The sequence below is a fragment of the Chenopodium quinoa genome, unplaced genomic scaffold (genome assembly GCF_001683475.1).
Source record: "Chenopodium quinoa cultivar QQ74 unplaced genomic scaffold, ASM168347v1, whole genome shotgun sequence".
NCBI lineage: Eukaryota > Viridiplantae > Streptophyta > Magnoliopsida > Caryophyllales > Amaranthaceae > Chenopodium > Chenopodium quinoa.
The window spans coordinates 11,319-37,044 of record NW_018743860.1 but is presented as its reverse complement, the minus strand read 5'-3'; the positions used below and the strand labels follow the sequence as shown (position 1 = coordinate 37,044).

The 25,726-nt window shown below is 34.8% G+C and overlaps 1 pseudogene; it reads right to left on the bottom strand.

The window, feature by feature from the left end:
* Nucleotides 1–16,681: 16,681 nt before the first annotated feature.
* On the bottom strand, nucleotides 16,682–19,465 carry LOC110686486 (annotated as a pseudogene).
* Between the last annotated feature and the right edge of the window lie 6,261 nt (nucleotides 19,466–25,726).

Below are 25,726 nucleotides of genomic sequence, written 5' to 3'. Positions count from 1 at the left end.
AAGCTTTCTCTCTCTACACTACTCCTAAAACTGGAGAGAGAAAATCATAATCTAACCCTAAGAGAGAGAAAATAAAGGCTAAACTAATCTAATCTATCTAAAAAAAATGTTGATTGAAAGTTTTTAGAAAATAACCCCAAAGGGGGTATTTATAATACAAGTTAAATAAAACTAAAATAAAAGAAATTAGAAAGAAATAAAACTAAATAAAACAATTAAAATAATAAACTAAAAACAAAAAAAAAAAAAACTACAATAAAATAAATAAAAGAAAAGAAAATGAAAAGGAAAAGAAACCCAAAAAATTTCTCAAATTACCACCAAACCCCACGAATTATCAGACCCCCCAATTCCCCTTCTCTCGTGGCTGCTCTGAACTTTCATCACCATCACGCATCATCTTCACCCTTCATCGAAAATCATCATCACATCGCAGCCGTTCGATTTTCATTAAAAGTCACGCGCGAAGCTCGTGAAATGGTTCGGTCGAACCATGGGTTGGTGCGGCCGAACTACGGGGTTGGTTCGGTCGAACCATGGGTGTGTTCGACCACACCTCTTCAAATTACAAAACCTCAAAATTTCTGACTCGAACTTCGACCGAACTCCTTTGGTTTGCTCGAACTTGATTAATTGCTATTTGCTCTGATTTTGGGCGCTTGATTGAAGTGAATTGTTGCGATTTGTTGGCTGCTACTGTTTGCGGTGGTTTTGGCGGCTGACGGATTGCGAGTTGACTGGGATTGGTGGCGAAATGGGAGGCGTAGCAGGTGAGGTTGGTTTGTGGTGTTAGTTGGGTTGCTATTGTTGTTATTGGGGTATCTAATTGAGATGGGTTTGCTGCTGTGAGTTTTCGGTATGGGAGGTTGAAGATGGTGAGTGACGGTGGCTGTGATGCGGGCTGCGAGCAGAGGTGGTTATTGCGGTGGTGGCTATAGTGGTTGTTGCGGTGGTGGAGGATAGGTGATTGTGGGGTGAATTTGAGTGTTGAGGTGCTGCTACTGTTTTGGTGCTTGGAGTGTGTGAGGAGCAGGGGAGTTGAGTGCGCAAATGGGTGTGGAATGGTGTGGTGCAGGATTAGGAATTGGTGTGGTGCAGGTTAAGGTGACAGCAACTAGGAGGAATTTTTGTTGAACTGATTGACTCGGGTCCCGAACTTCCAATGCAAACCATTTGACTTTGAAATCCGTGCTTCAACCCGAAAACATACCTACACAACCAAAAAAAACCAAGAGAAAAAGGGACAAAAACTAAAATAATAAAATAAAACGAAGTAAAAATAAAATACGAAACTAAAATAAATAAGAAAACGAGATAAAAAGAGAAATTATTAAAAATAAAAACTAAGAACTTAAACTACAAAACATTAAAAGTAAGAAAAATAAAATAAAGCACGAAAATAAACTAAAAACTATTTAAAAATTACAAAAATACTCAAAATAAAGATAAAAAGGCGAGAATAAGCAAATAATAGAAATAAAGGATAAAAAAAAGGTTAGATTATTAGAAAAATAAGCCGGAAAACGACTCAATAAACACCCTAAAAGTGACATAAAAGTCACTTATCAGCATGCTTCAGCGTTAAAATTTCACGACAAAGGGTTCCTAAGGGAAATATATTTGGTCATGTATCTGTGCGGTGTGTGAAAGTGACACTAAAGCTAGGCCGCAAGAGCTAAGTGTGTGGAAAGATATAGTGAAAAGAGTCAAATGGTGGTGACTCTTTAGGCTAGGTAAGCTAATAATGTAGGGATCAAACCCCCAAGTCTAGATCTAAATGAAAAGGGATAAGCATAGGAAATCCCTTGATATGATCATGGTGTAAGTGTGTGAATGTGAATATGAATGCATGTTTATTACGGCCGCACCTCGATGTGAGGTTGCCTACGTATCCGTTAGGAATCAGGCCGAACGTAGCTCTAGCCGAACCTCGCACAAGTGTGTATACCTCAAAAAGGTCTTTTTAGGGGTTGTAACGTGGTTAGGCTAAAGGCTATAGAAGAAGGGGATAAAGGCTCAATACCCTAGACAAGCCCCAAGGTGTGCAACCTTGATTTTGAGTCTTTATATTTTTATGCTTGAGTTTCTACTCTTTTTATCTCTCTTATTTTGCTTTATTCATTTATTTTATTTTTGCAAGTGTGGGCAATCCCAATCGTGTGATCTATCACTCACTTGACATTCGTGTTTCTCAGGCACGGTACCAAAGTACTCGATAAGAGACGCAATCTAAGACGTGTTCATATCAAAGATATTTTCATATCAAAGACATTGGAACACTTGATCTTTTGTGCACTTTTATTATTTATTTTGCTTATTTTTGCTATTTTAATTTTTTGAATTCACTCAAGCTTTTTTTTTTATAGAATTGCATAAGTTACACACCATCCCATCCATCCAAGGTTAGGTAGATGTAGGTTGAAAAAAGAAAGGTCTATCGTTAGATGAGGCTCAAAGTGGTTTATGAAGAAAGGATTGTAAATTTGAAAGGTGAAAGGAGATATGATGTGGCTACAAGGGGTGCCTCAAATCATAGGTATACCTTGTGCTTAATTCAACATGGATTTTTTTTATACAATATAATGAAATGATCATATATAAGAAATAAATGCTCATTTTTTTTAAAAGAAAATATATAATGATCCTACAAAATAAATCTAAGGAGAATAAAAAGGTGCCTATGCTAGACTTATTGGGGAAAAAATAAAAAAGAAATAGAAAAAAGAGGTCACGAAATCTTGTCGTTGAAGCTCGCCTCTTGTCTTGTATTGTTTGCTTTATCATCACTCGCTCTTCTTGTAAACTGGAGGTATGGGAAGCTTGTTATTATCAATCAAATGTTGGATATCCTCCTTTAGCTTCCAACAGCTCTCAGTAGCATGATCCCTACCTTGATGGTACTTGCAGTGTTCGTTTAGATTCCAACTAGGCACTCTCTTCCTAGGCGGGGGATCTTGAAGAGGTCCAATAGGAGTAATGATTCCCTTAGCATGGAGTCGATCGAAAGCATCATCATAGCTAATTCCAATAGGGGTAAATTCCCTTTTTGGTTGCTTTCGATTACCCATGGCTAGGATCTCACTAAGGTCGAAAGTACCAACACTATTACTAGAGTAAGTGTTTCCGGAAGAAGAAGGATAGTCGTTCTTCTTCCCTTTACAGCCACTGTTACCATCGTTACTAATCTTGGCTTTCTTATCGCACGGAGGAACATGAAGGAGATTTGAATCAATGGAGTCTTGAACACGATCCTTGAGGGCAAGACACTTTTCGATAGTGTGACCGCAACCTCTATGTTATCGACAATAGGAATTTGGATCCCCATTGGAAAAACGTTTTTCAGATGGAGGGTCTTGACTGGACCAATGGAGTGAATATGACCTTGATCATGTAGATAGTCAAAAGCTTCATTGTATGTCATTTCTATTGGTGTGTATCCTTCAATGGTCCGTTTTGCCCGTAGCTTAGGAGCATTGAGTTCTTCATTAAACTCTTGGCGATAATTTTGTTCAATGGCCATCACCCGATTTGCTAATCCTTCTACCACATTCAAGAGCATGGCAATGACATCTTGCAGTTTTCGAACGTCCTCTTTTAGACTTGACGAGTCTTCCTTGGTATTATCTAAGAAAAGACTTTCATCCTCCTCAATCGTGGCCACTTCATCAAGAGAGGTTATATAAGTTGTCTCGATGATGGGCTCACCGACAAGTGTGATAAGGAGTGAAGGATCGAAGGATGTTTGATCCTCTGTGATGGCTAGAATCTCGGAAGTTTTATTGTCATCAATCAGATCTTGAATAGCTTCTTTGAGTTTCCAACACTCCTCCGTGTCGTGACCCTTTCCTCGGTGATATTTGCAGTGCTTATTAGGGTCCCACTTAGGTGGTCTGGCTTCTGGAACCGGATCTTTGATAGGCCCTATGGGCATGACTAGTCCTTTGTGGTGTAACTTCTCGAAAGCTGTTTCATAATTCATACCAAGTGGAGTGAACGCCCTTTTTGATCTTTGGATTCGTGGTTTAGAGGCGTTCGTGGCATGTACCTCATTAATGGGAGAGGAAGAAGAAGGATGGTCGTTCTTTTTTCCTCTCGCACTATTATCTTTCAGAAGGTCATCTTCAATGTTAATGCCTATATTAAAGACAGCCTTGAAAGTATTTAAATTATGTAGGTACTTTAAGTGCCTTGAATACTCCCCTTGGAGATTCTTGATAAACATCCCCACAGATTCTTTTTCGGTAGGAGCCTTGACCATATTAGCGGAAGTTTCCCTCCATTTATTGAAGAAAGACGTGAACCCTTTGTTTTCTTTTTGTTTTAACATTTCAAGCTGTCTGTGGTCTGTTTCGTCTTGGATGTTACATTTATATATATCTATGAAAGCGTTTGTTATCGACTCCCAAGAAGAGGTTTTTTCTTTCTCGAGAGAAAAGAACCATTGTTGACAAACGGTTTCGAGAGATAGTGGGAACAGAAAGGGGAAAACCTTCTTATCGATACCCTTAATGTTCATTATGGTTTCGAAAGCTCTTAGATGAAAGTAAGGGTTATCTGTTGCCTTGAATTTAGGGATTTCAGTGGCGTTGAACTCATGCGGAAGAAGTTCCTTGTCCAGCGAGACCCCTTGTGAACTCATGCCCTGAAATTTATAGTCACTAGATAGCTTGCTTAGACTTTCTTGCATGAGGGTCATTTGTTGTTGCTTCACGGGATCATTGATCTTGAGTGTGAGGAGCTTCAGTGTCTCAGTCACGGTAACCAGTTGGTTCCTAAGCTCATTGACTTCTTCTTGACTTGCCATTATCTTTTTAGCCTTCCTCTTTTGACGAATTGGTTTATCGAAAAGCGAAACTTGAATAAAGAGGTTGTCCTTGATTAATCGCCCTTCTCTCCTCGACCAAGTACTGTGGAAAAGGAAATTTGGGGATATTCATTGTTAATTATTTGACTCAAACTTTATTCAACGTGCAATGGATGGAGGAAGTGAAGAAAGATTGGAATAGAATGTGAAGAAAAATGATGTAGATGGAGGGATATGAAGGATTAGGGATAGAATGTACCCCCAACTCAAATGACGGAAAAAACCGACTCATGCATGAACCTTAGACATGGACATGGTGACATATACAAAGTGTGTGCTAAGACTAGTGAGTGTAGGTAACATGTTAAGACTCGTGTCATGACCATGTGGCTAGACTATGAGACTAGATTCAATTAATGTCTTAATTAGGCATTATTGACAGTAAAATTTAACCGAATAAATTAGTAAGCTGGTTAATTAGACACACAGTGATGACTCGATCAATAATCCGAACTGTCGTCAAAACGACAGGATTGACGCCTCTCTTTGTAGTGTTGCGCCAGACGACAGAACTGTCGCCAGGCGCCATACTCCAACAGTTCAGATTTTGGCGCCAATGCTGGAGCTTCAATCTGAGACTATTTTCGGTGTTATTAATCAACAAGGGTATGCCTAAAGTCGTACTAGGTCAATTCTGATTAAAATATTAGACTTTATTTATTCAAATTAATTAATTAATTAATTAATTAGAAAAATTTCTTTAAGTCATTAATTTATTTAATCTCAACACAAGTTAAACAAATGATTAAGAAAACATAGTATATGCACAACAAATAATGCACAATTAGTCAAGTAGGTACAATATGATGCAATGAGTTTGCAACCTAACCACGGCTCTAGTTTTCTAAAGTTCGGGATATGGTTTAGTCAATAGAGGGTCCATGGTTAATTGTCCTAGTTGTGAAAGATATTTCTCAAATTTCCTACGCGTAAAATCCTATGTTTTAACTCATTACGGATGGTCTTTCCAATGAGATCTTTTTTATGCATATGACAATAATGTTAATCAAAATTACGCACATGAAAATACTTAGAACATTTCGAGTCTCATCCACTTATTCTAAATCATCGCCGAAACAAATTGAGGAATTAAAATAGAAATTCTCCCCAGTGGAGTCGCCAAAAAAACCGTGGGGAATATTTCAAGGTTAATCCCCTAGCTTGAACCCCACTGTGATCATACACTAAAGTACGGTGGCGTCCAAAGGGAAAGAAGATAGAGCAAAAGAGTCGCCAACAAGTTTTAGGAACTTGTAAACCGTTCACGAGGTGAAGGTTACACCCCTTAACGATTCAAGAGATCGTCAACTCCATAAGGTCTTGAACCAAATAGGGTTCGGGGATGAAGGTACAAATCCAACCTAAAAGAGATTGAACCTGCTCTAATAATAGGCCTCTACTTTATTCTGATTGTATTCATGTGCGCTTTCTGACTAACATGCAATCAATAGAATTAACCATAAACCTGTTTATCTATGTTGGTTGAATATAATGCACAAATAAATCTATTATTGGCGATCACTTGAATTATAATCATATTAACACTAAACAGGATTATTAATTATCTTATTAAGCGCGATTACAAGTACCAATTCCCTTTAAACATGCAATAAAAAGGCGTGATCAATCAATAACAATAAATATATCAAGCAACATAATAAATAATCATAATAATTATAATCATGATAAATAATAATCAAAACAATAATCATCATAATAACAATTATAATAATAATAAAATTATAAATCATAATCAAAACAATTATAAAAATAATCATGAATCATGTTAAAGCATAATAATAGCAAGATCCTAGGCATGATACTAACAAGATTAGGGGTGAGCATAACAGGGTACCCTGTAAAAAATTCCAGGAACCGGAACCGGAACCGGAACCTGTTGCAACAGGTTCCTCAAAATGAGAACCGGAACCAGAACCTATTGAACAGGTTCCTGGAAATTGGAAACCAGAACTGAAACCTGTAGGTTCCGGTTCCGATTCAAGGTACCTTGTATTATAATAGACTCACTAACTTTTTCGCGGAATTTTAATAAAAAACTGGTTGGTCACTAATTTATAATATTTGCAACTTGCAAATAAGACAAACTAATAGTAGTTGTCTAACAAATTAAATATATATATTTTTATAATTGCAAATAAGAATTAGTGTATAATTTGAAATTAAGTGATACTTTTATCTGGTACAGGGTACCCTACAGGTTCCGGTTCCAAAAAATTGAGAACCTGAACTGGAACCTATTACAACAGGTTCTCCAGTTTGCTACCCAGAACCAGAACCTCTTATATAGGTTCTGATTCTGGAACCTGCGGTTCCTAACAGGTTCCGGTTCCGATTCAGGGTACCCTGATTTTTTGCTCACCCCTAAACAAGATTAATAACAAACCCTAGCATGTCACTAAACAATAAAAATCAAAGCTATAGCCCTAACATGATACTAACAATCATAAATATTAGGAAGACAATAAAAGGCATCATAGAAATCATAATTGACATTATATTCTTTACCCTAAACATGATATTAGGAAGCAATAAAACATCCTAACATGATCATAATAATAACAACCTAGACATGAATTCTACATCATAATAACAATGTAAACAATTAAAAGCGCTTACTTGGATGCCTCGTACCTCTTTCTAATAACAAAATACACACGTTAGTAACTTCAAGGAAAAGATAAAATTAAATAGTTAAATTAAATAATTGAAAGAGAGATTTGGCACCAAACCCTCAGAAATTAAAACCTTTCACGTCTAGGGCGAAGTCAACTTCGAATATGGCTAGGTGTTCCTAAATCTAATGAATGCGGAATTTTATATTTGTGAGAAAGCTAGTTTAGAAAAGAGAGAGAGAGTAATCAAGAGAATCTTGATGAGAGTTGGTGAATGATTGAAAAGAATGAAAGAGAATTGAAAACTGGTTGTAGGTGAATACTGGTTGTAGGTGGATCAAAACGGAGTTTTTAATACGTTATTTATAGAGAAAATCAGCCAAAAAGATAAAATTATTAAAACAAAGTTCTGGCGCACAGAAAACAGAACCAGCGCCAACGTTGGCTGTTGGCGCCAGGCGCCAAGCGTAGCGCCAGACGCTACAGCTGACGTTTGGCGCTGATCTAGAAAATTACGCATTTTATTAAAATCAGATAAAAATTTCCGTACAGGAGGATAAAATCGTATTTTTCCTCAAAAATGCTCTTTGATTTTAATCAAAACTCTGAAAAGTCAACAAAAAGTCAATTTATCAATGCTAATTGAATTAGGAATGAAAAGAACCTTCTAGAAGAATCTAGAAGACTAAAACCATTCCTAATTGCATTAGGAATGATAAATCTATATTAGGCCCTCCCATAGATCATTGGGCCGCACATAAGGCTTAAACCGGGCCCAGTTTGGTAAATTGGCCATAACTTCCTCAATATTCATCGGAATTGGGCTTATAATATATCGTTGGAAAGGTCTTGTCAAGCCCCATCCAACTACACTACTATTGGACCCATATCATGGACCAACCAAACTAGATTGGCTGTTTTCTTAAAATAAGTTTTCAAAAATAGAGAGAAGAGAAAAGAACTTAAAATAAAACTATCCGCAACACTAAACTTTCCACACTTTCGCTTCATTCGATTATGATTCGACGTGAAAGGTACTCATCACTGGGTTTGGTTTTGGGGAGACACAAATGGGTGTCTACAAGTAGTTTTCCTTTGAGTCAAAATAAAGCTAGTCGTATATTTGAACTAGTACATTTAGATTTGTGGGGGCTTTACAAGACTCCATCGTCTTGTGGTTCGTATTATTTTTTTTTAACTATTGTCGATGATTACTCTAGGGGTGTGTGGACCTAAACGGAAGTTGAATACATGTTCTATAATTTGGTTTCTATTGTGAAACGTCAATTTTCTCAAGAAATTAAAATTGTGCGTAGTGATAATGGTACGGAGTTTAATTCTTTGAAGGTTTATTTTTTAAGAATGAGATATATTTTGAGACTTCTTGTGTAGGCACACCTCAACAAAATGGGAGAGTTGAGCGAAAACATCAGCTACATTAGCTAAAGCATTACGATTTCAAGCCAATTTTCCTATTAAATTTTGGGGAGAGTGTGTGCAAGCGGCTTGTCATTAAATTAATCGAACCCCTTCTCGGTTACTTGATTATAAAACCCCTTTCCAAATTTTATTCTACAAACAACCTTCATATGAGCATATTCGGGTGATTGGGTGTTTATGTTTTGCATATAATCTATGGAGTAAAGGGGACAAATTTGCTAGTAGAAGTAGGAGGTGCGTGTTTGTTGGGTATCCTTTCAGGAAAAAGGGGTGGAAAATCTATGATTTGGAGACTAAGAAATTTTTTGTTTCGAGATATGTGTAGTTTGTGGAGCATGATTTTCCTTTTATTAACACTTTTACTACTGCTCTGTAGGCGTCGTTCAAAGTGCGCCTACGTTAAAGCATGTGTGAATATGCTTGGCACTCATAGGAAGTGGGAATTGACATATACGATTAGGGACAAGGAAAGTAGGGAGCCGCCAACAAGTTTTTTAAGGAACTTGTAAACCGTTCACGGATCATAAAAGGCAACCACGATAAAGGGACAACGATAGGCAACAACGATTGACCCGTGAAGGTTACACCCCATTCATAATCCATGAGATTACTAACTCCATATGGTTCGGAACCACGAAAGGAGGATCGAGGATGATGGTACGAAGTGAGTCATGGAGTCACATTCGCCCGTATTGACCTCTACTCGATTCTTATAGTGAAAAGTTATTCATGCGATCTCAAAGGCATACAAACAAAATATTTAATTTGCTCCAAAATATTATTAAGCTAAATTGGTTTAATATTAATGCAACACATAATTCTAAAATATTGTGATCACTTTAATTAATAACAAGATTAAAAGGAACCTAAACCGGTTGTCCAAATTATCTTATTAGGCGTGATTTTCAATTACATATTCCCTTTAAACATGCAATATAGTAATCAAAATAATAATAGAATAAACATTAGTATTGGAAGCAATTTTACAATAATAGTGTTAGTCAAATCAAATATAAAATAACCCTAATCATGATACTAGCAATATTAAAATAAAATAAGAGTAATTAAATTAATTAATTACTCACATTCCGCACGCTCCTTTAAATTGCTACATCATGAATAAACTGTTAGTAACTTCAATAAAAAAAATATAAAGTAAATGAAAATTAAATTAAATTAAATAAATAGTAGAGTTGATTTGGTCCAAACCCTCAGTTATTTGTACCTTTCACGCCTTGGTTTAAGGACGGAACCTCGGGTTAAGTATAGACTCCTTGGAGTGCTTATGGGAATTATTATGGAAGAATAAGGAGGCTAGAAATTAGGTTAAAGAAGGAGAAGAGAATGATTTTTGGTGTAAGGTGAGAGAGAATGATTATTGGTGTAAAAGAGAGAAAGAGAGAAGGATTTGATCATCAAGCTTGTTGATGATTGAAAAAGGGGTGATATGACCTCTCTTTATAGAGAAAAAAGAGGGTCAAAGAATCAAGAAAAGATAAGAATTCGAATCGGATAAAACTCTTGCGATAGACATTAGTTTTTGCGGTTTTTGTTTTTATCATATCTTTTGATCCAGAAATCGGATTAAGATGAATAAGATATCGTTGGAAAGCTCTTGAAGTATAATTTCTAACCAAATTAGAATCAGATTAAAATATTTTATAGAATAAAATATATGGCCGAAATAGTACGACGGTGTTAGTTTTGGATAGAGTATGACATTTTATTCATATCTTTTCCGTTATAGCTCGGAATTGATATTATAATATATTATTAGAAAGATAATTTCAAGGGATATCCAACCATATAAAATTTGGATAAAAACTATGAGGAACGAAAATATTATCTGTCTATCTTTGAATGTCTTTTGATTCGAATAGCATTAGGACTTTAAAAAAAAAAAGGAGTTTTATTCAATTTCAAACTATTTAATCTTATCTTTTCAAAAAGGATAATCAAGATCTTTTAGAAACTTATAGAAGCTTATAATTAATCCTAATTGGTTTATAAATGGGATTAAATAATTTGGAACCTCCACATGATCATTGGGTCGTAGGTAAGGTGGGTTGGTTCGGTTTGGGCTCAGTTTAATATTTTGGCCATAACTTATTCGTTATAACTCGGAAAGAGAGGATGATTTTGATGAGGAACGGTGTGTAGGAGATGAAGAGGGGAGTTGTGGTGATGATGGCAGCGAGAGAGAAGTCATGGAAGAAGGGTTCGTAGCCACCCCGCGGCATGAGCATGCTGACCGCAGCTAGGCTGCGGAGGGGTCTGCCAGGCCATTTGATAAGGCTGCTGCTCCCTCTGCAAGCACTGATGCTGCTGATCTTGGTAGAAGCTTGCAAGGGGGGCCTGGGGAGCCCGCATCTACTGTTTTACAGCAGCAAACAGAGCACACTACTACTGTCCAACAACAGCACACAACGCATGGTGAAGAGGCCTTGGGTAAGGCATGAGAAAAATAATTCCGTCCGTTAAGTTTTTTAATTTTCTGACACATACTATCCGGAATAATAGTCCATCTACACCAACTCAGATTTCACTCGTGACATCACCTCCCTCAGGTACTGTTTACCCTATAACACATTTTGTTGATTCTCACCGGTTTTCTATGAAACATAGAAAATATATTGCTGCTATTACAGGAGGAAATGAACCTAAAAGTTTCAGGGAGGCCATGAAACATGAAGGTTGGAGAAAGGAAATGGCAGATGAGATTCAGGCGCTTGAAGAATAGGGTACTTAGGCCTTTGAGAAATTACCACCGGGTAAAAAGGCACTCGGGAGCAAGTGGGTGTACAAAGAGAAGTATGATGAACATGAGAATTTGCAGAGATTGAAGGCAAGATTAGTCATCTTTGGCAATCATCAGGTTGAAGGAATAGACTACAATGAGTTTTTTGCTCCGGTAGCAAAAATGGTGACAGTTCGAACCTTTCTTGCAGTAACGGTAGTGAAAAATTGGGAAGTCCATCAAATGGACGTTCATAATGCGTTTCTCCATGGTGATTTGGAAGAAGAGGTATATATGAAAATTCCCCTGGTTTTGAGAAAGATAATTCTGACAAAGTTTGCAGGATGCAGAAATCGTTGTACAGGATTAAACAAGCTCCAAGATGTTGGTTTGCAAAGCTTGCTACAGCTTTGAAAAAGTATGGCTTTAAGCAGTCATATTACGATTATTCTTTATTTACTCTGACAAAGGGTAAAATGCAGCTCAATGTGTTAGTATATGTCGATGATTTAATTGTTGCAGGCAATGATAAAAATGATATGCTTAATTTTAAATCATATATGGGAAATTGTTTCAAGATGAAAGATCTTGGATCGTTGAAATATTTTTTGGGGCTAGAGGTAGCCCCGGAATAAACAGGGAATTTTTATTTTCCAGAGGAATTATGCGTTGGATATTATTACAGAGGCCGGTTTACTTGACGCTAAACCTGCAGAGTTCCCTATGGAACAAAATCACAAATTAGCTCTATCTCAGGGAGAGTATTTTCATGATATTGAGAAATATCGTCGCCTCATAGGTCGCCTGATTTATTTGTCTGTTACGAGACCTGATTTAGCGTACTCTATGCACATTTTATCCCAATTTATGCAAAATCCCAGAATTGATCATTGGGAAGCAGCTCTGCGAGTTGTTAGATATTTGAAGAAGAGTCCAGGATACGGAATTTTATTGAGATCTGATAGTGCTTTACAGTTGGAAGGTTGGTGTGACTCTGATTGGGCAGGTCTTCCTCTCTCCAAACGATCCTTGAGTGGGTGGTTTGTGCTTCTTGGTTTGTCTCCGGGTCATGGAAAACTAAGAAGCAACCCACTGTTGCCTTTTCTTCATCGGAAGTTGATTATCGTTGTATGAATGCAACGACTTGTGAATTGAAGTGGTTGAAGCGACTACTTGGTGACTTAGGTGTAAGACATGAGAATGGGATGCACCTCTATTGTGATAGTCAGTCTGCGTTATACATTGCGCAGAATCCAGTGTTTCATAAACGAACAAAACATATTGAGTCAGATTGTCATTTTGTTCGGGATGCGATTACAGATGGAACGATTATACCCTCGTATGTTCCTACGACGGTTCAGTTGGATGACATTTTTACAAAGGCTTTGGGAAAAAACTAAATTCGAGTTTCTACTTCGCAAGTTGGGTGTCCGTGATCCGTACTCTCCAACTTGGGGGGTATTAGGAAAGATAAATATTGTGAATATCTTAGAATATTTTGTGGGAATATTTTGTGAATATCTTTAGGTTATTTAGTCTTGCCCTCCAAGTTTCCTAGCTTATATATAATTGTATGTGGCCGTTTATGGTGAATGAGAATTACAGTGAATATTATTCAATATATTTTAGCAATTTAAGATATATATAAAAACCAACTTAACAATGGTAATATTATTGATATTTTGCATGATATCAAACACGATCTAAAATAGATAAGAGCTAAGTTTAAATAAATTTAATATACACTTCACATGCCGTTGGTGTTGCTCTATAGATTAGGTTATGGTAGTTTTGTGTACCGTGCAATTCCCGAGTTGTTTATTGAATTTAATTTTTTTTTATCTAAAATATATATATTATTTGAATTTTTCTACTCATGGATTAATAATCACTTATAACATCATACTTGTTCGTTTATGGGTACTAATAACGTACAATCAGAATCGTCGTCTAAAGCTATAATCTCTTTTCATTTTCTCTGAATGTCTAAGGAAAGATCAGTTGCATGCATGTTAAGATTTAAGAGAACGGTTATATATACTCACAGGTCTCTTTGATTTTTTTTTAATTATTATTTTCCTTTTGTACGTCTTGGATCTGTCATTTGTATAGAAATATCGGTATTTTATTTAAAATAAAATTCTGAACCAAAATTTATATTGAAAATAAAACTCAAAAATAACTTTTTTAATCTTACTAAATCCATCCAAATTTTAATGAAAATAAAGTCTAAAATAATTTTTTATCCTACTTTTTTCTTAATATTAACTTTTATTATATTTATATTTTATTTTTTTTATTTATCTTAGTCTATAAAAAATATTTCAAATATATCCTAATTGTTTGTTTCAAAAAAAAAAAACCCAAATTGTCATATTTAATTATTAATTGTCGCCTACGTGGCACAACACTTGGCGAAAAGCTGGAACCCCAAGTTTTGCTGTCTCATGACTTGGCTAAAAATTTAGCTTTATATATTAGTTATATGATTTCATTTACATTTATAAATTCGTGTGAACTGATAAATGAACTTTGTATATTGAGGGTTAAAGGGAGTGTTATATTTCCTTTCCACTTTTCAATCCCCTTCCAAATAAATGAATTAGTTCAATGAATTTACTTTGAGAGTTGTAATGCTTGCACCTTATTTCTTGTTAGATCTTAGATATTTAATTTGTTCAAATAAAAATATTGAAGAATAATATATATATTTTTTTAATTCTTTAGTTCACCTAAAATTTTGATATCCATCCCTATAATAAGATTTAAATTAAAGTGAGAAGCTAACATGCTATAAGAGTTAGAGAGATACTTGATATCGATCAACCTAGATTAGTTTGATAAAGATTTGTGAAAACCATTTATCTTAAGAATTTAATGACACCAAGCAATCAGGTTACAATCTTTGTACAATCGATTCATTTGTATACTTGACATGTATTATATTGCTTTCCTACCCTTGAAATTTCATCCAAATCATAATGTTAAGGTTAAAACGTATACTACCCTTCAAAAAACACTATTTTGATTTGTTGCCTGTTTTTTCGTTATTTTATTAACTACCTGCAAAAGAGCAAAAATTTATGTTTCACTACCTCTTAACTACAAATTATTCTCGTACCAAAACTTACTCTATTTAGGTTTTGGGAGTCATGTTGACTCTTTGGACATAATTATACGGAGTAGATCAAAACACCCAAAAAAGTATCGAAAATGCTCCATTTATGTGTGTCACGTAAATTGAGGTAATTCTTAGCATGCAAAATGAGACATTTTCACAAAAAAAATAATAATTCAATTCTTACCTTAAATCAATTCAAAATGATAAAAATGACCCCCCACAACCCTGATAGAGCAAGTTTAGGCACGAAAATCGATGTTCATATTTTAAAAAATGGAATTTGCTTTCAAGAGCTAGTGAAATCAAACATTTTCGTTTTGTGAGTGGTTAAATAAAATAAAAGGAAAAAAAAAATGAGTGGCCAAATAAATATAGGTCAGGGTGTTTTGTGGGGTGGTAAAATATAATATTTTTTTGGAATATTCTACATTATAATCCTTAAAACTTTGAAATTCTATGTTGTATCCATGGTTCTTGACACTGTAACCCCAAGGTCTAGTCAGTAACTCTGTTATACTCTAGCCATTAAGTTTCCATTAATAAAGTTCCGTTATCTTAAGGAAAAAAAAAGCCAAAACCACCAACCCAGCCACCCATGGCCAACCGCTTGCTGTAACCCACGGTCAGCCTACCCTGTCCCCTCGAGTGTCGCAAGAGTCACGCTCTGTAAAGGCCCAAGAAAGAGGCTTAAGTGCCGTCTAGACCCTCTTCCCCTCCTTCGATGTCGGCGCTGCCCCGACCACCCTCGCCTTTCCGTTTAAAACCTCTCTTAATTCTTCCCCCTCCCCTGAAAAAACCTTAAATAACCTCCTATACCGTCGGAAAAACATTGAGCCGCACCTTCGATCCCCTAACTGTCGCCGTCGGCCGTCGCCTTCTGCTCTTATTACTTCTCTCTCTCTCTCTCTTCGCCCTAGCCTTCCAGTACTGGAATTCAAAGGTTAGAGTTAGGGTTTGGGATTTGGGGGTTAGGATTTGGGAGATTTTGCTGGATTTCGCGTGGTGTTTGAAAGGGAAAGGGGAGCTGGTCGAGGCAGCGTCGACATTGGGAGAGGAGAAGTAGTTCGGGCGGCGGCCGGGGCTCCAAGGGAAGGGGGCTGGGCTGGCGATGGCAGCAAGCTGACCATGGGGGTGGTTTTGGTGTTTTTGTTTTTGTTTTATTTAATTTTGTAAGCCAATCATACGATGCTTTGTTTAAGATAATGGAACCATTAACGGAAACTTAGTGTTAAGGGGTACAAATGAGTTAATAACTGGACATAATGTAGAATTTTCAAAAGCCTTGGACATAGTGTAGAATTTCAAGGTCTTCAAGGTTATAACATAGAATTTCCCCCTTTTTTTTTATTTTTTTTGTTTTTTCTAATGTTAGTATTGAAAGAACTTACATGGATTAGAAGATTTATAAAGCCAAGGAAAAGGTTACCACTTTCTTACTGCTATGAATGAAGGCAATAGTTTAACTTGTATATTTTTTGATTTATCTTCTGAATAAAAAGGCGATACACTCCGTATTACATAAGATGATCATCTAGTAAACCTTCTCGTTTATGGAAATTATAAACTAACTTCCTTATCTTCATAGAAAGTATTTAGAAAAGTTAACAATTAAGAAAATAATTAAATTATAGATGCATAACTACAAACCATTAGTAAATTTATTAAATTTTTTACCTGCTTTGCATATCTTATACGGTAACGCTAAGTTGTTAATCCCCTGAGTAACATTACACTCTCTTTGATCATATATATATATATATATATATATATATATATATATATATATATATATATATATATATATATATATATATATATATATATAACCTATTCAGTCATATTTCTTTGGATATTCAACCACTAGGCACAAGACAGAATGAGCACAGGTTAGTTGGTTACACATCAAATTGCATAGATTGCATTGACGGCTGAATCTTCAGAGAATACATCAATATCATGAAGGGCATGACTTTTTTTTGTAGATGATTTTTCTTTCTTTCTAACTTTTCTAATTTTTTTGTACTTTACAACATAATATGTCATGGTGCCAAGAACTCCTGCCATAACACCTGCTCCTAATACAGTAACAAAAATGGCAGCCCACGAGTGATGTCGGCCTACAACAATGTATGATGACGAGATAAATGAAACACTAGTACAGACTGAAGCCAACCACATTAACTTATTGATTACCTCAATAACTTTCCTTTCGGATTTGGTTTCGCCCCTGACTACTGTTATTTGAACCACCACAACAGATAAGGATGTGAAGAGCGCGATTGCATTAAAGATGAAGAATATTTTAAATGAAATATTGCTAGCCACCACAGCTACTCCAGAATCATAGTCACCACCCGGAACGGTGAAAATGGCAGCAAAGGCCACAGTTGCAAACAACACAGCCACCACAGTTACTGAATTTGTAGCATTGTTAATTCCTTCTCTATGTAACTTTTTTAATTCTTTTGCAATCCCATTTACATTTTGATTTGTCCTTCGAGTTTGTTCGAGTTGAGTGTGAACATCCTTTTGGATTTCAGTCACTGTTTTTCGAAGCTCATCTCGTGATTGATTTAAGTCATCAGCTTTAACCCCACCATATCGCATTAGACAACCCTTTATCTCTGAACTTTCTATAGAGAGAGGTAGCCCTTCTACAATATCCATCGCAGTTTTGCGATCTCTTGTTAATGCATTCACATCAGTTTCTGAGAGGAGGAGCAGTTCATTCACTATCTGCACATCACAAATGGTTCAATAATTTTCTTATAGCCTCAAAATTGTTATTAAATAATGAATGACAATCTTTTTAAGAACTTAAATTAATAATTTACATAGTAGTTTAGTAGTCAAGAAACATTAAGAATAAATTGAATGCACTTCCACTTATTACTCTCTTTTTTTTAAATAAAAAACATAAAGACTAGAATTCATGGATATCCAGAATTGATCAACCAAGGTTTTATAAAAGCCTAGTGCATTGTTTTGGCAAGTTGGTATTATAACACCACTAAATAATATATTTCACAATACATCTAGTCATTCCTTCCTAATAACAAACTAATATAATTCCTTAGCTACTTTTGGTAGAAAAAACTTTAATTCCACAAAATGGTTGTGTTTAATTATAATGATAATAAAAGGTTAAAGCAGATGAGTTAAGAGCTTATTACCTCTACTCGTTTTTTCCTAGTTGCTACATGTAATGCAGCATTTCCAAATTTGTCCAAAAGCATGATTATGGAGGGATCTGCTCGAAGTAGCAATCTAACCACTTGAGCACTATGACCTTTCACAGCCATATGAAGTGCAGTTTGACCTTTCTTGTCTGTTCTTCTGGCTAGTTGTGGATTACCTTTCAACAATGCTCTCACAATGTCTACATGCCCTTGTCGAGCTGATAAATGTAGTGCATTCTTCCCATTTGATTTAGGCATCTCTAGTAAGTTAGACTTTTGTGACAACAACACTTTGACAACTCCTAGATGACCTCTAATGGCTGCAGATATAAGAGGAGTTACATTGGATTGACCCATAGTGTTGCATAAATCTGGATCTTGATCTAATAATGTCTGCACAATAGCTGCACGTAGTATTTAATAAAATGGTTCTATAATAATAGTAGCTAGATGGTAGCACAATGGGAGTGTTTTTTTTTTTTTTTTTTAAATTTTTTTTTTTTAGAAATTGTCATCACAATATACCTTGAGAATAATATGCATTCATGTTAAACATGAATTTTATTTTAAGATGAAAAACACAACATAGTATCTTACTATAGTTGGTCTCAAACTTATTACATGACTATATCTCAAACTTACATGACTATACATGAAAACTTTTATTTTCGAATAAAATCATAATTTCTTTATAAATTAGTTGATTGTTTTATAAATGTTGTCATACATCAAATTTAGATAATGAGATTTATAAGCCATAACATGTTATATACTAAAATAAATACTTTGTTCCTACCTTCATGACCTTGGCTAGCGGCAACATGCAATGCAGTGAACCCTACTTGGTTCTTGGTAGAAATTCCTTCAGATGTCGTATAAGGCAAAAGAGCCTGCAGTACATCAAGGTGGCCTTTTTCCGCAGCTCTAAATAATGGTGTCTCACCGAGCTCATTTACTTCATTTACAATGGTTAAGCGTATCTCAATCAACTCGCTATCGAATTCAGCCCCACTTGTTGTTCTTGTCATCTGAGCATCAATCTCCTCCAAAATATCCTTCACCGCCTTTATGTCCCCCTTCTGGGCTGCCAAGTGAAGTTCTGTGTCCTTGTGCTTCCCTGTCACCTGCTTAACGTACTTCTTTTTTTGGTCTATTCGCTTTCCCGACTCTGAGAGGGCTAGTGACTTGCAAGAGTCCGACAATGCAAAAGACTTTGCCGAGCTTGAGACAACCAATGCTTTACCGGTGGTTGATGGTGAGTTACCATCATCGATGTCAAATGATTGATTTGGGTAGATGTTATTGAAGGAATATGAACCCAAGGAATACGATTTCATTGAATCATCGGAGGATTTTTTTTTTCTTCTTATTTGAGGTAGGACTTGACACTAACAATGATTTACCCGAATTCGACATAAAAATTGTCCTAGATAATGGCGATGGAGGTAGGACTATGCCGCCTATCTCAATATCTTTATCTTCTTCCTCCATATTTCTACCGAGTAAAAATTTCCCAATATTTGATTACATTACATTAATTTCGTATTCTTGTACCATATCATATCTCAATACATGCCCATTGATATTCTAGGGTTCAAAGCGCAATCAAAGACTCGAGGTGAATGAGACAAGCAATAATGGTACCGGAGAAAGGTGATTGGTGTAATCTAGTTTTTGTCTAGATTTGATGGTGATGGTTGTTGGTGAATTATTGCTTTTTATTTTGCCATATTTATGCAGAAATGCCATATTAACGCTGGCGAATATGGTCATGGCGTAAACACTGATTTTTTTGATGTTTTAGAAAAGTTGTTTCCTTTTTGTTTGAGATCTCCATATTTCTCGCTGATATGACAACATAATCTTATACCAAAATACAATAATGCGTGGCTTTTTAGAGTTTTGAGTAATTTAATGTGTTAAAATTGTTATTTTTGGCTAATGTAAGAAGTACAAGGTATGTTTATTGATTTTTATTTATTTATTTAACTTAAAAAATAAAACTCTATATCATATTAGCTCAAATAGGCTATTGATTATTCCACTGAGGCAATACACTCGTTGCACGAAACTAGTTGATTCTGTCGTCATGCACAACATCTCAACAAATTATTGTGGATGTTTTAGAAATTTACTTTTTTAGGAATAAAATGTGATACACTTTAATATAAAACAAACTATTATACTACTACTTGCCAAAATTATCATATAATTATGTGATTTAAAATTAAACCTAATAATTATACAATTTTTATCTTTTATTAAAGTGAACATTTATATGTTTTTATTTGGCGTGACGACCGCCAATGTATTTAGGACAAGCAACTTACTTGAACAAAATTTTATAAAAAAAAGTTAGAAAAACTTTTGTATATATTCGATTTACACTAATATTGGTGTACATCGAACAGTATACGGGTAACTTTTAGCTAATTTTAGGGTAACTTTTTGGCTTTTTGGTGGTAACTTTAAACATAATACAATTTTTATATAAATAGACAACAAGAAAAGTTTATAAAGGTAATTTAATTACATTCAATCAATAATAATTAATTTTTAGTCATTTAAAATTTGATACTTTATTAATAAAGCGTAGATAATTTTAATTTATTTTAAGTTACTTTTATGTATATTGGGGGTAATTTTTATTCATTTCAGGGGTAACTTTTGATCATTTTAGGCTATCTTTATAATGGATGTACAATAATTATTGTACACCTGTTTTTTAAAAGTTTGTCAAAAGAATATAATATAAAAGGTTTCAAAGAGAGTATATATATATATATATATATATATATATATATATATATATATATATATAAGTATTTGCATGAATAAAAGAGAAAAATAATATACAACCTTCGGTCCAAATTAGTAGCAACTTTGGGGGGGTTTGCGGAGGCCGAGGCAAAAGATCATAAGCATGCTTATTGAAAGATAAGGGTATATGCTTAAGTTTTAATCCAACCTAAAAAAAAAAACTTAAGACCAACGACCCACCAACCCAGCCACGACCGCCAACCCATCCACGACCACTAACCGGCCACCACCACCACCTCCTACCACTGAACCCAGCCACGACCACCAACCCAGCCACGACTATCAAACCAACGACCAAACCACCGACCACGACCACGACCACTAACCTACGACCACACCCATCCACGACCACCAACCAAGCACACCGACACAACCAACCCAGCAAACCCGACACACCTACACCGAAACCACCAACCCAGCACACCGAATCCACCAACTCAGCACACCGAATCAACCAACACCGAAACCACCAACCCCAACCCACCGATTTAAAACCCACGAGCCACCGATCTTTAACCACGATGCCGCCGATCTTAAACCACGAGGAAGGAGAGGAGAGAGAAACCGCCGATTCACGCTCAATTCTTCGCCGTCAAACTCTGGAACTCGTCGAAAATTGCCACAATTGGACTCGATCAAGTGATAGGTTGAAGGAGGAGAGAGAAAAAAAAATTGGGGATGAGAAAGATTATGTAGAAATTTGATAAATAATGGTGATGAGGAGGAAGATGAAGGAGGGTGAAGGTGGCTGGAAACGGTTTTGGTGGCTAATGGGTTGATTTTAGTGAAAATAGGCAACTTAATTAATGTTAGGGTTAAAGCTAATTAGATAAAATCAGTATTGTAATTAGGGTGTTTTATGAAAAAAGTAGGGGTAAAATGGTAATTTTACCACTAAAAAATTATTAAAAAAGGAAAGAAATGGGAAAGTTGCAAGTAATGTGGACCAGCCCAAAAGGAAATAGTTGCAACTAATTTGGACTGGAGGTAGTATTATTTATTTATGTTTAATGACAATTTTTTTTTAAAGTCAAGTACTCTCTCTATTTTCAAACTATTTGAAATTTTTCTGACACATTCCATTTGAATTGTCTCAAATAATCTTAAATTTAATACTACCTTTGTTAATAAAAGATCAACTCAGTTACTATTCATGCGGATAAAGTTAAATAACTTTGACCAACTTTTATGAATTTTACAAACGAAATAAAATTACCATGTGGAATCTTATTACATTCATCTTAATTTATATTTTTCAAAATATAATTTTTTATAATTTTCACTTATACATAGCCAAAGAATTAATGGTCAAAGACGCACATTGAAGATCTTGCAAATTCAAAGTAAGTCAAAGTTTAAAGAATAATATAGGGAATACAACATTTTACTCCATATTTTATTTAAAATCTTGCTAACGAACGCCCCTAGGCATTAGATAAGCATATAAAATATTTTCGTAAATCGTACTTCCTCTGTTTCTATTTAGTTGACGCGTTTGATTTAGGCACATATATTAAGGAGAGGAGAGAGAGTGAGAGAGAATGAAAAAGCAAGTGGGGTATCTTGTAAATGCAAGGTAAAAAAGTTACCTCAAAAGAAAACGTGTCAACTAAAAAAAAACTTCCTAAAAAGTAATATGTGTCTACTAAAAAGAAACAGAGGTAGTATTAATTTGGGAATGCATGCCAAAATCACGCGTCAATCAATGTAATTAATGTTGATTTTAATATAATAATTCTACTTTTAATTATCTAATCCAACACCCCTAGGGCGCTAGTTAGATTTTTGCATTTTAATAATCACACTGCATTCTCCCTTTACGTACATTTTATAATAATTGCAGCACTTTCTTATTTGGTAATGACCCACTATTATTTTATTATTTTCTCTTACACTAAAGTCACTTTTACAAATGTTAACTACCTCTTTTTACATTATGTGCAACTTTTTCCAAAAACATCATCTACACATTATGTGTAACTTTCAATAACTTTTCATTTTTAGTAAATTTATTCAAATAAAATTACTAATATACCCTTACTAAGTTTTTCCTATACTCAATTAAATACATAAAAATAAAACTTATTACAATACTATTTTAACTTATTTAATATAATTTTCCTCCGAAATTTAAGTCATACCCCCATCCAACCCATTCAATTCACCTAACAAAATTCATTTTTCTTCATCTATCATGAATTATTTCCCGAATTCAAACCCTAATTACTAAGTTCTTCATCTTCCCCATTTTCTTTCTATCCCCTCCATCAATTTGGTCAATTGCTTATGGCTAAGATCTTTGCTTGGACGACAGCAGAACCACTATATAGGGTTTGTTAAATTTCCAAACAATATGAAATGGGCCTGGGCAATCCGAACAAGGAGGAGGAGAGTTTCACTACTAGAAAGAGGCCTGCTTCCGAGGGAATTATGCCGACGGACATGATTTTTCGTCGCAAAATTTAAATTGAACGACGGAAGTAAGTGTGTCCTAATAATCGGTCGGAAAATATTAATTTGCGACGGAAATTCCCTCGCAGAATTTCCGACGGAATATATTTCGGTCGGAAAATGTAGTTTCCGACAGAAAATTCCGTCGGTACTACATTTTTCGACATAAATATTTTTCAAAAGCTTCCAACCCTTGTTTTTCACGACAGAAACAGAAAAAAGGGGAAGAGAGAGAAAGAGGAAGAGAAGATCCCACCGCCACCGGAGCCCAGCGTTGCCAGCCGCCACCGGATCCATCCGTCGCCAGCCTTCCCGTAGTTCTTCCCGCTCAATAAGTTTTGTTTTGTTTTTTAAATTTAAAAACGCCACCACTAACCACCGGTCGGTGTGAACAACCACCACCAGCTTGTAGCAGCCGCTTGTTCACAGGTGTTTCCCGTCGGCGGCATTCCAAAAAGTCGGGCAGCCGCCAATGAGTTTATTTTATTTATTTTAATTTCTATTTTAATTTTTATTTTTTGTTTAAACACTAACCACCACTACCCCATTTTTTAAGTTCCTCCACCTTCCTTGCTCCGATCAGAACCACCACCACCTTCATCCTCCCGCCGTGTTGCCGCCAGTAAGTGTTCCTTTTTTTATTTTTTCTTTTTTTTTATTCATTTTTTTAAATAAAAATTGACATTTTACACCCTAAATAAGATTTAATTGTTATTATTTGTAGGATTTGTATCTTTTACTTGCTTTAAATCTCAATAAAAAGTGCAGATCTGGAGGTTAGTGACATTATAATTTCTAAAATTCTTAGTTTAGTTTATACTTGGCATGTTAATGACTTAGATATATGTTACTTTATTCCTGAATTTATTTTATGTTAGTTTAAAAAATAATAATGGTTGATATGTTAGTTTAGTTTGGTTTGGTATTTTATAATAATGTAAGACATGACATGTTAATTTTGTTTGGTTTAATATAATAATGTATGACATGATATGTTAGTGTAGACACCCATTTGTGTCTCCCCAAAACCAAACCCGGTGATGAGTACTTTCACTTTGAATCGTAATCGAATGAAGTGAAAGTGTGGAAAGTCTAGTGTTGCGGATAGTTTTAATCTCTTTTCTCTTCTCTCTATTTTTGAAAACCTATTTTAAGAAAACAGCCAATCCAGTTTGGTTGGTCCATCATATGGGTCCAATAATGGTGTAGTTAGATGGGGCTTGAAAAGAGCTTTCCAACGATATGTTATAAGCCCAATTCCGATGAATATTGAGGAAATTATGGCCATGCAAATCCTTGGCTGCATTCTAGTGCAGCCAAGTGCAACACCATTAAATGTGAAACATATAGTACGTTAAAATGAACATACTTTTTTTTTTCTTCCTTATATCTTAATTCTCTTTCTTCTTCTCCCTTAGCTCTATTATTTTTCTCTCTCTTCAGTTTTCTTCTCAATTTAACATTTTCTCTCTCCTCTTTACCTCATTTCCATTCAATCTTTAAAGTTTTCTTCTTCTTTATATAAATTTTGAGTTACTAATTTAAGTTTTGATGGGTATACTTCTTTCTTTCTAAATCTATGAGTATCAGATTCAATCATTTGGCTTTATCAAAGAAGAAAGAAAAAAAATGGAGGAGAGAGAAAGTTGAAGGTCAAAGAAAACAATGGAGGTTAAATTTTATCAATTTGTAATTGTATTTTGTATGATTTCGTTGACCATGCATGATGATTTATTGTTTGATTGTTTTGAAATTATTATGAGTTTGTGATGAATATCAATTAAATTGCTTAATTGTTAATGAATATCAATTGTATTGCTTAATTTGTAGTTATTTCCTCTCTCTCTCTCTCTCTCTCTCTCTCTCTCTCTCTCTCTCTCTCTTTTTCTCTCTTTTTCTTTTGAATTTTTTTTTCTTTTGATTTCTAATCATGTTACAAATCAATAACTAATTTCTCTATGATGAATCAAGATTAGATTTAAGGTGTATATTCAATTTTTTAGAGTTTCAATAATAACAATCGATCTTGAATATAATTTCTGTAAAAAAAATGAACACGTAGGAATTTAAAAATGAACATCTTTTACAAAATGAGCATTTAGTACACCGAAAATGAATATTAAATACATAAAAAAAATGAACATATTTCAACAAGTTATTTTATCTTTATTTTTCATTAATAATTATATACAATGAATTTGAACCTTTATGAAAATCATGTTCATTTTAATATCCTAAATGTTCATAACTTTTATTTACATGTTCATTTTATAAGTGTTTATTTTTTTAATACTAAATGTTAATTTTTATTAGGTTGAAAAAAATATAATACGTTGAAAGTTAAATTATCTGGACATTTAGTGTTGAAAATATGAACAATTTATTATGAATATATATGTTTCGTTATTCATTACGAACATATCTGTTATTGATTATGAACACATATGACATATAGAGTGATAATTATTTATATTTTTAACT